Source organism: Erinaceus europaeus (genome assembly GCF_950295315.1).
Source record: "Erinaceus europaeus chromosome 6 unlocalized genomic scaffold, mEriEur2.1 SUPER_6_unloc_35, whole genome shotgun sequence".
NCBI lineage: Eukaryota > Metazoa > Chordata > Mammalia > Eulipotyphla > Erinaceidae > Erinaceus > Erinaceus europaeus.
Window position 1 is genome coordinate 464818 of NW_026647142.1, and position 14552 is coordinate 479369.

A 14552-nucleotide genomic window follows, 5' to 3' on the forward strand; every position below is an offset into this window, starting at 1 on the left:
ACAACAATATATTAAGTCCGATATTACATAAGGGGTCATTTCTTCTGCCTGATAGATTTTCTCTTATAATTGAAGGGAACTTTGGACACACAATACATTTCCTTTTGCAGATACTAAACACTACTAGAACTACTACTGCACTGTTTTTGACAGTGACATCCAATGCACAATGGATTAGTATTGCATGGCTCAAAGAATGTTCCCTATTTAACCTACAATGTTTTTAACCTCACAAATATTTATTCTGTTCTTTCTTGGGGGATGAATGGTTTACAGTCAACAGTTACATGTAATAGTGGCTATGGGGGTAATTTTTCCCACTTTCCCTGTACTTCTGTACGTCATTAGTAGCTTTAATATTGAGGAGAAGGAAACAGTCATAAATTGAGAGAGCAGGGCCCAAGCAGGAAAAGAGACAGAGAGACAGCTGCAGCTCTGATTTGCCACTAGCCCAGCTTTTCCCTAATTCGGTAAGTGGTGACCAGGGGCTCAAAATGGGTTCTTGGGCTTCCACATACTTCTCTGGCATTCTTGATTAGCCAGAAAATGGGCTAGCTGGCTTGCCCTGACCAGCTAGGTTTTCTGTACATAAGTAGCAGGTGAGGCTGGCTACCTTGACACCCATGCACTTAGACTACTACCGGTGAGCTCTGAGCACACACAGACAGACACAAACACACACACACATTACTGTCAGGTCTGGTAGTACAGTATATGGTGAAGACTGGAGCTGTCTGGGGTCTGTGGGCATGACAGCTGCTGCCTTACAATCTCTACAAGCCAGGTTTGAACCTGTCATCAGTGAACACAGTGTAGGAGGTTTTTGAATTCTGGTCTCTTTCCAATTCATCTACTCCTCTTCTCACCTTCTCTAACTCTCACATTCTCTGGCTGGCTGGGGGCGTGTCCCTGGGACAACAGGCCAATCAGAGTCGAGCTGATGTGGCTGGTGGGCGGGCCTTCCAGAGGATGCCCAATGAGCGTACTCCAAGGCAGTGGTGGTGGTGCTCAAGGCCGCTGGCCAATCAATCACTAGGAGCACAGGCCCTCCTGGGCGTGTCCAAGCCCACTGGCCAATGAGATTCTGGCAGGGGTTCTGGGCGTGGCCGAGGCCTCTGGCCTATCAGAGCATGGCTAGCGCCTTGTGGGCGGGCCTTTTGAAGGAAGCCCGACTATGGGAGCTCAGAGCTGGCCTTACAAAGCTGGGCGTGCTTCCAGGAAGTGCGAAGCAGGGTTCAGCCAGGGCCCTGCCTTGCGAAGCTGTCCAGTGCGCATGTGTATAACTCTGTTTCTGCCTGTGCATCTGTGGATGTGTGCGTGTGTGTGACTGTGAAAGTGTGTGTTTGTGTGTGTTTGTGTGTGTGTGTGAGGGAGGGAGAGACAGAGAAAAACAGAATTACTGTGGCACAGGTGATTTTGTGCAAAAAACTTGGCACATTCTGATTTACAGCTCAATATTGACACCATTGTAGCTCTCTTTGGCCCTTGGTCACCTTTCTTCTTTTCAGATGTAAAGACACTGAAGAGGGAGAAGTTTTTGCCCTGAGGCTTGCACTGGGAACTGTCCGCTGCCCTGTGTGTGTGCCAGACTAGGAAACTTGTGGTGCCTGTCCATGTGGAGAGTTTCTTGGATGAGTTCCTTCTAGAGCATATTTTGCTCGGTACTCTTGGAGCTGCATATAGCTAATGATTTGGAGATTTTACTCCTTTCGACAATTCTTTTCCTGAAGCACAGTTTCTCTCCAGGTTTTAGCAATAAATTGTCTGAATGTCATAACGAATCCATTATAGAAAATGAATACATCAGTGTGTCTCTCTCTCTCTCTCTCTCTCTCTCTCTCTCTCTCTCTATATATATATATATATATATATATATATATATATATATATATGTAGAGGTCTTAAAATATTTTTAGCTAGAGACCTGCACAGCTCTGGATTATTGTAAGTATTCAGATACACCTGGCCCTTCTGAGCCACAGTCATGAGAGACATCTCACAGAGCCATTCCTATACGTCTTATCATTCTACAAATCTCTCTCAGCACAAACTACCGCTGCCAAATGATCTACTTCCCTCTTGCTCTTTTTCTCCACCGAGTCCTATCCCAAAACTGTAAGTCAAAGAAGAAATAAACATAGTGCAGTTCCCTGCACACAGGAGAGGCTCAGGCTGGACCAGGGAGATAAAATACGCCAGCCTGCTTCTTGGCTGGAGCCTCACTAAGAGTACTTCCAATGTGAAGAGGTGAGGGCAGTTTTGGAGAGTTGGCTGCAGGGCAAGTGTTGCTTCTCAGAGTGGGGTAAGACCTAGATGTTCTAAGTGTAACCTTTCCTCACAAACATAAAATAACAATGCCACTTGTTAGAAGTATGCATGGGCATGGAGGATTTGTCTTCAGTGCTCTGGCACTGATAAACACAGGTCCAGAAATTCTGTACTTTTCTGTCACTGTCATTCTGTCTCTCTGACTGTCTCTACATGCGTTCTTCACTGGGCCCTTACTGGAAGTCAGTGCATGCATCGTGAACTCGGTCTTCCTGGTGTTGAAATTTTCCTTTCTTTGCCCTTTGGATTATTCCATCTCCTGCATATGGCATAGTACAGTGGGGAACTGTGGTGGCAGCAATCCTACTGCAGGTAACAGGCATGTGTCCATCACCAGCTGCAGCTGTCCAGGCCCTCTGTGCTTGACTCCCATTCTCCAGGGCCCTGAGGCTGACACTCAGCCTAAATGCAGCCCTCCTCACCTTCCTGCACAGCATCCTAGTCCTTATTCCATGAGAGCCCAGGTCAAGAGAAGTGAAACTCTATCCCCCTGGCACACACATTGTGCTTTCCCTCTGTTGGGCCGAATGTAAAGGATCTGTGGTACTGATGGCCACACCAGTGTCCAGATTTTCCATGCAAAACGGAAGCTTCCAGGTTTCAGAAAGAGGGTGTTTTGATGGCTGTGAAATGTCTTTTCCAAGTGCCTCATGGGGTTTCAAATCCTTTTGAAACCTGAAGTTCTTTGTTGTATCTAGGGAATATTCTCACCTCTGTCCAGAAGGCCTTCCCAACTAGGAGCACACCTATCCCGCGGTCAGGAGGTCTGCCAGCCTGCTAGCTCCTGGAGGGATTCCTGAGTATGTCCTCAGAGCCCAAGTGGTAACAGCTGTTTCCAATTGCCTTTATTAGCATCAGCCAGGCCCTCAGGTGAGGGGCGGGACTGTGATCTCCACTGGAAGCTCCTAATTCATCCAATTGAGGCATCCATCTTTCTTTTGTCTTTCCATAGCAAGGGCCCAGGGAGTTTGTGCTTCTTGCAAGCAGAGCGACTTTGTATGGGACACTCATGCATGCCTACTTCTGGGAATCTCTCCGAGTGTCATGAGTGGACACCAGTACACCATGATCAGGGCTTGTGAGGCCACAGGAGCAATTGCCTTAGCCGGACCCAAAGGGTAGGTGTAAGGGGCCGGGTTCATCCACTATTGTTTGGTCAAACACAGTTCCCATCTATATTGAAACACAGCTCTCTCTGGGTTCTTTCTGGGCTTGTTATTGCTGCCCTGAGCAGTGGACTGAGGGCCTGGAGGCTGAGTAGGCAGCCAAACATGACTGGCCACGCTCATGCCTCTGAATTCTAAGGGATGTGCCAGCTTCCCTCATTGGCAGTGTTTGGATGATAGTGAGGCATGGGATTGAATGGGGAACTCAGGAAAGGGAGACCTGAGAGTCCCTTTGCATATGCATTCTTTCTTAGCCTGAATCTGGGCTAGCTGGCTTGCCTTGACCAGCTAGGTTCTCTGTACATAAGTTGCAGGTGAGGCTGGCTACCTTGACACCCATGCTCTGAGACTACTATAGGTGATCTCAGAGCACACACAGACACACACAGACAGACAGACACACACACACACATTACTGTCAGGTCTGGTAGTACAGCTTATTGTGAAGGCTGAGGCTGTCTGGAGTCTGTGGGCATGAGAGCTGCTGCCTTACAGTCTCTAAAAGCCAGCTTTGAACCTGTCATCAATAAACACAGTGTACGAGGTTTTTGAATTCTGGTCTCTTTCCAACTCATCTATTTCTCTTCTTGCCTTCTCTGTCTCTAACTCTCACATGCTCTCATACACTCTGTCTTCACTCATTTATATTTTACTCATATACTTATTTTACTGACAGGCCCAGATATACAAAGAGAGTTACCAGAGCACTGCTGAGCTCTGCCTTGTTGTGTTGGCAATTTCACCTACGCTACTGGAGCATCAGTTTGTAAGTCTTTCTGACACAAGCCATATTCTGTCAGCTCATTTCCATGCCAGTATCACTCAGAGTTTATAATAAAGAGATACATACATATATATAAACATATATATTTATATATATGTCATTTTTTGAATTTTCTACATATGTATTTGACCTTAAATCAGAATTACCACATTTATAACTTCCTAGATTTTCAGAAATAATTGGCCATTTAGCTGGAGCAGTATTCAATACAATTATAAGTAATAGAACCTTCCAGTAGCATTTCTAATCGTGTTTCTATCAGCATCCTTATTGTAATTATCATAGCCCAGAACTTCCCTCCTTTTTCTAGTGTAAGCTTCAATACGTATGTGTTTGTTTTCTTTTTCAGGAAATCTTAATTTCCTTGGACCGTGAAGTGTTAGGGAATTTTTGAAGCAGCCCTCTGTTTCTCAGCATATGATTTCTATGTTTCTGCTGTAATCAGGTCTTCTTGTGGTTTTAATTTTCATTATTTTTATTTTTTCAAGTCCTCCTAAATCATCACGATTTATTTGCATATTTATTTATTCAGTCAGGTATGACATGAGGGTCCTTTCTTCTGTTTGATATATTTTCTCTTATAATTGAAGGGAACTCTTGACGCCCAATGCATTTCCTGGGCCAAATACTACACACATATAGTGAAGGCTTGAGTTGTCTGGGGTCTGTGGGCATTAGAGCTGCTGCCTTACAATCTCTACAACACAGGTTTGAACCTGTCATGAATGAGCACAGTCTAGGGGGGTTTTGACTTCTGGTCTATTTCCCACTCCTCTATTTCTTTTCTCTCCTTCTCTGTCTCTGACTCTCATAGGCTCTCACTCACTCTGTCTGCACTCAATAATATTTTACTTATATCCTTATTTTTTTGATAGGCCCAGATATACAAAGAGAGTTGCCAGAGCACTGCTGAGCTCTGGCTTGTTTTGTTGGTGATTGCACCTAGGCTACTGGAGCCTCAGCTTTGTAAGTCTTTCTGACACAAGCCATATTCTGTCTCCTCATATCCATGGCAGTATCTCTCAGACTTTATTATAAAGATATACATCCATATACATATATAAATACACATATATATCTGTCATTTTTAGAATTGTCGACCTATGGTCTACCTTTGGTTTTTATTATTTTTTTATTTTTTTCAAATCCTCCTAGATCATCCCCATATATTTGCATATTTATTTATATATTTAGTGTGATATCACATGAGGGGTCATTTCTTCTGCCTGATAGATTTTCCCTTATAATTGAAGGGAACTTTGGACACACAATACATTTCCTTTTGCAGATACTACACACTACTACAACTACTACTGCACTGTATTTGACACTGACATCCAGTCCACAATGGATTAGTATTGCAAGACTCTAAAAAGTGTTCCCTATTCAAACTACAATATTTTTAACCTCAAAAATATTTATTCTGCTCTTTCTTGGGGGATGAATGGTTTACAGTCAACAGTTACATGTAATAGTGGCTAAGGGGGTAATTTTTCCCACTTTCCCTGTATTTCTGTACATCATTTTTAACTTCCCTATTGAGGAGAAGGAAACAGTCATAAATTGAGAGAGCAGGGCCAAAGCAGGAAGAGAGACAGAGAGACAGCTGCAGCTCTGATTTGCCACTAGCCCAGATTTTCCCTAATTGGGTAAGTGATGACCAGGGGCTCAAAATGGGGCCTTGGGCTTCCACATAGTTCTCTGGCATTCTTTATTAGGTAGAATCTGGACTAGCTGGCTTGCCCTGACCAGCTAGGTTTTCTGTACATAAGTTGCAGGTGAGTCTGGCTACCTTGACACACATGCTCTGAGACTACTACAGGTGAGCTCTGAGCACACACAGACCCACACAGACAAACAGACACACACACTCACACACACACACACATTACTGTCAGGTTTGGTAGTACAGCATATGGTGAAGACTGGGGTGGTCTGGGGTCTGTGGGCATGAGAGCTGCTGCCTTACAATCTCTACAAGCCAGGTTTGATCCTCTCATCAATGAACACCATGTAGGAGGTTTTTGAATTCTGAGACACTGAAGAGGGAGAGGTTTTTGCCCTGAGGCATGCACAGGGAACTAGCAGCTGGCATGTGTGTGTTGCCAGACTAGGATACTTGTGGTGCCTGTACATGTGGAGAGTCTCCTGGATGAGTTCCTTCTCGAGCCTTTTTCGATCGGTCCCACTGGAGCTGCATATAGCTAATGTATTGGAGAATTTACTCCTTTGGAGAATTCTTTTCCTGATGCACAGTTTCTCTCCAGGTTTTAGCAATCAATTGTCTGAATGTCATATCGAATCCAGAGAAAATGACTACATCATTGTCTCTCTATCTCTATCTCTCTCTATATATATATGTAACTTGTATATGTCTGAAAATATTTTTTAGCTAGAGACCTGCACAGCTCTGTATTAGTGTAGTAAAGTGGATACACCTGGCCCTTCTGAGCCACAGTCATGAGAGACATCTCACAGAGCCATGTTGTTTATCACTCTACAAATCTCTCTCAGCACCAACTACCTCTGTCAAATCATCTACTTCCCTCTTGCTCATTTAGTCCACCGAGTCCTATCCCAAAACTGTAAATCAAAGAAGAAATAGCCATAGTGCAGTCCCCTGCAAACAGGACAGGCTGAGGCTGGACCAGGGAGATAAAATACGCCAGCCTGCATCTTGGCTGGAGCATCACTAGGACTACTTCCAATTTGGAGAAGCATGGGCAGTTTTGGAGATTGGGCTGCCGGCCAAGTATTGTTTCTCAGAGTGGGGTAAGACCTAGATGTTCTAAGTGTAACCTTTCCTCACAAACATAAAATAACAATGCCACTTGTAAGAAGTATGCATGGGCATGGAGGATTTGTCTTCAGTGCTCTGGCAATGGTCAACACAGGTCCAGAATTTCTGTACTTTTCTGTCACTGTCATTCTGTCTCTCTGACTGTCTCTACATGCGTTCTTCACTGGGCCCTTACTGGAAGTCAGTGCATGTATCGTTAACTCGGTCTTCCTGCTGTTGAAATTTTCCTTTCTTTGTGCTTTGGATTATTTAATCTCGTGCATATGGCATAGTACAGTGGGGAACTGTGGTGGCAGCGATCCTACTGCAGGTAACAGGCATGTGTCCATCACCAGCTGCAGCTGTCCAGGCCCTCTGTGCTTGACTCCCATTCTCCAGGCCCCTGAGGCTGACACTCAGCCTAAATGCAGCCCTCCTCACCTTCCTGCACAGCATCCTAGTCCTTATTCCATGAGAGCCCAGGTCAAGAGAAGTGAAACTCTATCCCCCTGGCACACACATTGTGCTTTCCCTCTGTTGGGCCGAATGTAAAGGATCTGTGGTACTGATGGCCACACCAGTGTCCAGATTTTCCATGCAAAACGGAAGCTTCCAGGTTTCAGAAAGAGGGTGTTTTGATGGCTGTGAAATGTCTTTTCCAAGTGCCTCATGGGGTTTAAAATCCTTTTGAAACCTGAAGCCCTTTCTTGTATCTAGGGAATACTCTCACCTCTGGCCAGATGGCCTTCCCAACTAGGAGCACAGCTATCCCAGGGTCAGGAGGTCTGCCAGCCTGCTAGCTCTTGGAAGGATTCCTGAGTATGTCCTCAGAGCCCAAGTGGTAACAGCTGTTTCCAATGGCCTTTATTAGCATCAGCCAGGCCCTCAGGTGAGGGGCGACTATGATCTCCACTGGAAGCTCCTTATTCAGCCAATGGAGGCATCCATCTTCCTTTTGTCTCTCTATAGCAAGGGCCCAGGGAGTTTGTGCTTCCTGCAAGCAGAGCGACTTTGTATGGGACACTCATGCATGCCTACTTCTGGGAATCTCTCTGAGTGTCATGAGTGGACACCAGTACACCATGATCAGGGCTTGTGAGGCCACAGGAGCAATTGCCTTAGCCGGACCCAAAGGGTAGGTGTAAGGGGCCGGGTTCATCCACTATTGTTTGGTCAAACACAGTTCCCATCTATATTGAAACACAGCTCTCTCTGGGTTCTTTCTGGGCTTGTAATCTGAAACCCTATACAGTGGACTGAGAGCCTGGAGGCTGAGTAGGCAGCCAAACATGACTGGGCAGTCTCATGCCCCTGAATTCTAAGTGTTGCGCCAGCTTCACTCAATGGCAGTGTTTGGATGATAGTGAGGCATGGGATTGAATGGGGAACTCAGGATAGTGAGACATGAGAGTCCCTTTACATATGCATTCTAGTTTAGCCAGAATCTGGGCTAGCTGGCTTGCCCTGACCTGCTAGGTTCTCTGTACATAAGTTGCAGGTGAGGCTGGCTACCTTGACACACATGCTCTGAGACTACTATAGGTGAGCTCAGAGCACACACAGATACACACAGACAGACAGACAGACAGACAGACAGACACACATACACATTACAGTCAGGTCTGGTAGTACAGCTTATGGTGAAGGCTAGGGCTGTCTGGGGTCTGTGGCCATGAGAGCTGCTGCCTTACAATCTCTAAAAGCCAGCTTTGAACCTGTCATCAATGAACACAGCGTAGGAGATTTTTGATTTCTGGTCACTTTCCAACTCATCTATTTCTTTTCTCTCCTTCTCTGTCTCTGACTCTCACAGGCTCTCACTCACTCTGTCTGCACTCAGTAATATTTTACTTATATTTTTATTTTATTGACAGGCCCAGATATACAAAGAGAGTTGCCAGAGCATTGCTGAGCTCTGGCTTGTTGTGTTGGTGATTTCACCTAGGCTACTGGAGCCTCAGCTTTGTAAGTCTTTCTGACACAAGCCATATTATGTCTCCTCAAATCCATGGCAGTATCTCTCAGACTTTATAATAAACATATATATATATATATATATATATATATATATATATATATCTGTTATTTTTTAGAATTGTCGACCTATGTAATTGATCTTTATCAGAATTAACACATTTATAACAGCTTCCTTTTTCATTAATAATTGGCCACCTAGTTAGAGCAGGATTCAATACAATTATAAAAAATAGAACCTTCCAGTAGCATGTCTAATAGCATTTCTATCAGCATCCTTATTGTAATTATCATAGTACAGAACTTGCCTCCTTTCTCTAGTGTAAGCTTCAGTAAATATGAGTTTCTTTTCATTCTCTTGAAATCTTAATTTCCCTGGACTATGAAGTGTCTCAGAATTTTTGAAGCAGCCCTCTGTTTCTCAGCAGATGGTTTACATTATCTGCTGTAATCAGGTCTTCCTGTGCTGTTTATTTTTAATTTTCATTTTTTTCAAATCCTCCTAGATCATCCCCATTTATTTTCATATTTATTTATTTATTTATTTATTTATTTAGTCCTATATTACATGAGGGGTCATTTCTTCTGCTTGATAGATTTTTCTCTTATAATTGAAGGGAAGTTTACACTCACAATACATTTCGTGTGGTAAGTACTACACACATATGGTCAAGGCTGGGGTGGTCTGGGTTCTGTGGACTTGAGACTTCTGCCTTAGATCTCTACAACAAAGGTTTGAACCTTTCATGTATGAACACAGTGTGGGAGGTTTTTGACTTCTGGTCTCTTTCCCACTCTTCTATTTCTCTTCTTGTCTTCACTGTCTCTGACTCTCAAAGGCTCTCACTCTGTCGGCACTCATTAATATTTTACTTATACATTATTTTACTGACAGGCCCAGATATACAAAATGAATCACCAGGACACTGCTGATCTCTGGCTGTTTTGTTGGCGATTTCTCCTAGGTTTCTGGAGCCTCAGCTTTGTAAGTCTCTCTGGCACTAGCCATACTCTGTCTCCTCATAGCCATGCCAGTATCCCTCAGAGTCTATAATAAAGATACACTTACATATATGTACATATATACATATATATATATATCAGTCATTTTTAGAATTGGTGACCTTTTTATTTGATCTTAATTCAGAATTACCACATTTATAACAGCCTCCTTATTCTTAAATAATTGGTCACATAGTTGGAGCAGGATTCACTACAATTATAAATTATAAGCCTTCCAGGAGCATTTCCAATAGCCTTTCTATCAGTATCCTCATTGTAATTATCATAGCACAGAACTTGCCTCGATTTTCTAGTGTAAGCTTCAATACATATGCCTTTCTTTTCATTCTCGGGAATTCTTAATTTCCCTGGACGCTGAAGTGTCAGTGAAGTTTTGAAGCAGCCCTCTGTTTCTCAGCAGACGTTTTCTATATTTCTGCTGTAATCAGGTCTTCCTGTGGTTTTTGTTTTTATTTTTTTCAAATCATCCTAGATCATCCCCATTTATTTGCATATTTATTTATTTATTTATTCAGTTATCACATGAGGGGTCATTTCTTCTGCCTGATAGATTTTCTCTTATAATTGAAGGGAACTTTTGACACACAATACATTTCCTTTTGCAGATACTACACACTACTACAACTACTACTGCACTGTTTTTGACAGTGACATCCAATGCACAATGGATTAGTATTGCATGGCTCTAAAGAATGTTCACTATTTAACCTACAATGTTTTTAACCTCACAAATATGTATTCTGTTCTTTCTTGGGGGATGAATGCTTTACAGTCAACAGTTACATTTAATAGTGGGCAAGGGGGGTAATTTTTCCCACTTTCCCTGTATTTCTGTACATCATTTGTAACTTTCTTACTGAGGAGAAGGAAACAGTCATAAATTGAGAGAGCAGGGCCCAAGCAGGAAGAGAGACAGAGACAGCTGCAGTTCTGATTTGACACTAGCCCAGCTTTTCCCTAGCTGAATAAGTGGTGAGCAGGGACTCAAAATGGGGTCCTGGGCTTCCACATAGTTCCCTGGCATCGCCACCAGCAGTGCCAAGAAGTGAAACTCTATCCCCCTGGCACACACATTGTGCTTTCCCTCTATTAAGCCGAATGTAAAGGATCTGTGGTACTGATGGCCACACCAGTGTCCAGATTTTCCATGCAAAACGGAAGCTTCCAGGGTTCTGAAAGAGGGTGTTTTGATGGCTGTGAAATGTCTTTTCCAAGTGCCTCATGGGGTTTTCAAATCCTTTTGAAACCTGAAGTTCTTTCTTGTATGTAGGAAATATTCTCACCTCTGGCCAGAAGGGCCGCACAACTAGGAGCACAGCTATCCCGGGGTCAGGAGGTCTGCCAGCCTGCTAGCTCCTGGAGGGATTCCTGAGTATGTCCTCAGGGCCCAAGTGGTAACACGTGTTTCCAATTGCCTTTATTAGCATCAGCCAGGCCCTCAGGTGAGGTGTGGGGCTGTGAGCTCCACTGGAAGCTCCTAATTCAGCCAATGGAGGCCTCCATCTTCCTTGTGTCTGTCCTTAGCAAGGGCCCGGGGAGTTTCTGCTTCCTGCAAGCAGAGCGACTTTGTATGGGACACTCATGCATGCCTACTTCTGGGAATCTCTCTGAGTGTGATGTGTGGACACCAGGACACCATGATCAGGGATGTGAGGCCACAGGAGCAATTGCCTTAGCCGCACCCAAAGGGTAGGTGTAAGGGGCCGGGTTCATCCACTATTGTTTGGTCTAACACAGTTCCCATCTAGGTTGAAACACATCTCTTTCTGGGTACTTTCTGTGCTTGTAATCTGAAACCCTGAACAGTGGACTGAGAGCCTGGAGGCTGAGTAGGCAGCCAAATGTGACTGGACAGGCTCATGCCCCTGAATTCTGAGGGGTTCCCCAGCTTCCCTTGTTGGCAGTGTTTGGATGATAGATAGTGAGTCATGGGATTGAATAGGGAACTCAGGAGATTTAGACATGAGAGTCCCTTTGCATATGCATTCTTGCTTAGCCAGAATCTGGGCTAGCTGGCTTGCCCTGACCAGCTAGGTTCTCTATACATAAGTTACAGGTGAGGCTGGCTACCTTGCCACCCATGCTGTGAGACTATTACAGGTGAGCTCTGAGCACACACAGACACACAAAGTCAGACAGAAAGACACACACACATACACACACATTACTGACAGGTTTGATAGTACAGCATATGGTGAAGGCTGGAGCTGTCTGGGGTCTGTGGACATGACAACTGCTGCCTTACAATCTCTACAATCTGCTGCCCTGAGCAGTGGACTAGAGCCTGGAGGCTGAGTAGGCAGCCAAACGTGACTGGACAGGCTCATGCCCCGGAACTCTGAGGGGTGCCCCAGCTTCCCCTGAATGATAGATAGTTAGGCATGGGATTGAATAGGGAACTCAGGAAATTTAGACATGAGAGTCTCTTTGCATATGCATTATGGCTTAGCCAGAACTGGGCTAGCTGGGTTGCACTGACCAGCTAGGTTCTCTGTACATAAGTTGCAGGTGAGGTTGGCTACCTTGCCACCCATGCTCTGAGACTACTACAGGTGAGCTCTGATCACACACAGACACACACAGTGAGACAGACAGACAGACACACACACATTACTGTCAGGTCTGGTAGTACAGCATATGGTGAAGGCTGGGGCTGTCTGGGGTCTGTGGGCATGAGAACTGCTGCCTTACAATCTCTACCATGCCAGATTTGAACCTGTCATCAATGACCACAGTGTAAGAGGTTTTGAATTCTGAGACACTGAAGTGGGAGAGGTTTTTGCCCTGAGGCTTGCACTGGGAACTAGCAGCTGCCCTGTGTGTGTTGCCAGACTAGGAAACTTGTGGTGACAGTCCATGTTGAGAGTCTCCTGGATGAGTCCCTTCTCGAGCCTTTTTCGATCGGTCCTGATGGAGCTGCATATATAAGCTAATGATTTGGAGATTTTACTACTTTGGACAATTCTTTCCCTGATGCACAGTTTCTCTCCTGGTTTTAGCAATCAATTGTCTGAATGTCATATTGAATCCATTGTAGAAAATGAGTACATCAGTGTCTAGCTCTCTCTCTCTCTCTCTCTCTCTCTCTCTCTCTCTATATATATATATATATATATATATATATATATATGTATATATATATGTAACATGTAGAGGTCTGAAAATATTTTTTAGCTAGAGACCTGCACAGCTCTGGATTATGGTAGTAAAGTGGATACACCTGGCCCTTCTGAGCCACAGTCATGAGAGACATCTCACAGAGCCATATTTCTTATCACTCTACAAATCTCTCTCAGCACAAACTAACGCTGCCAAATCATGTACTTCACTCTTGCTCTTTTTGTCCACCGGGTCCTATCCTAAAACTGTAAATCAAAGAAGAAATAGACATAGTGCATTTCCCTGCACAGAGGACAGGCTGAGGCAGGACCAGGGAGATGCAATACGCCAGCCTGCATCTTGGCTGGAGCATCACTAAGATTACTTCCAATTTGGAGAGGCAAGGGCAGTTTTGGAGAGTGGGCTGCCGGCCAAGTGTTGCTTCTCAGAGCAGCTAAGACCTAGATGTTCTAAGTGTTACCTTTCCTCAAAAACATAAAATAGCAATGCCAATTGTAAGAAGTATGCATGGGAATGGAGGGTTTGTCTTCAGTGCTCTGGCACTGATCAACACAGGGCCAGAATTTCAGTCCTTTTCTGTCTCTGTCATCCTGTCTCTCTGACTGTCTCTACGTGCCTTCTTCCCTGGGCCCTTAGTGGAAGTCAGTGCATGCATCGTGAACTCAGTCGTCCTGGTGTTGAAGTTTTCCTTTCTTTGCCCTTTGGATTATTTAGTCACCTGCACATGGTGTAGTACAGAGGGGAACTGCGGAGACAGCGTTGCTGCTGCAGGTTCCATGCATATGTCCATCTGCAGCTTCAGCTGTCCAGGCCCTCTGTGCCTGACTCCCATTCTCCAGGGCCCTGAAACTTACACTCAGCCTAAATGCAGCCCTCCTCACCTTCCTGCACGGCGTCCTAGTCCTTATTCCATGAGAGCCCAGGTGAAGAGAGGTGAAACTCTATCCCCCTGGCACACACATTGTGCTTTCCCTCTATTAAGCTGAATGTAAATGATCTGTGGTACTGATGGCCACACCAGTGTCCAGATTTTCCACGCAAAACGGAAGCTTCCAGAGTTCTGAAAGAGGGTGTTTTTATGGCTGTGAAATGTCTTTTCCAAGTGCCTCATGAGGTTTCAAATCCTTTTGAAAACTGAAGTTCTTTCTTGTATCTAGAGAATATTCTCACCTCTGGCCAGAAGGGCCGCACAATTAGGAGCACAGCTATCCCGGGGTCAGGAGGTCTGCCAGCCTGCTAGCTCCTGGAGGGATTCCTGAGTATGTCCTCAGAGCCCAAGTGGTAACAGGTGTTCCCAATTGCCTTTATTAGCAGCATCCAGGCCCTCAAGTGAGGTGCGGGGCTGTGATCTCCGCTGGAAGCTGCGAATTCAGTCAAT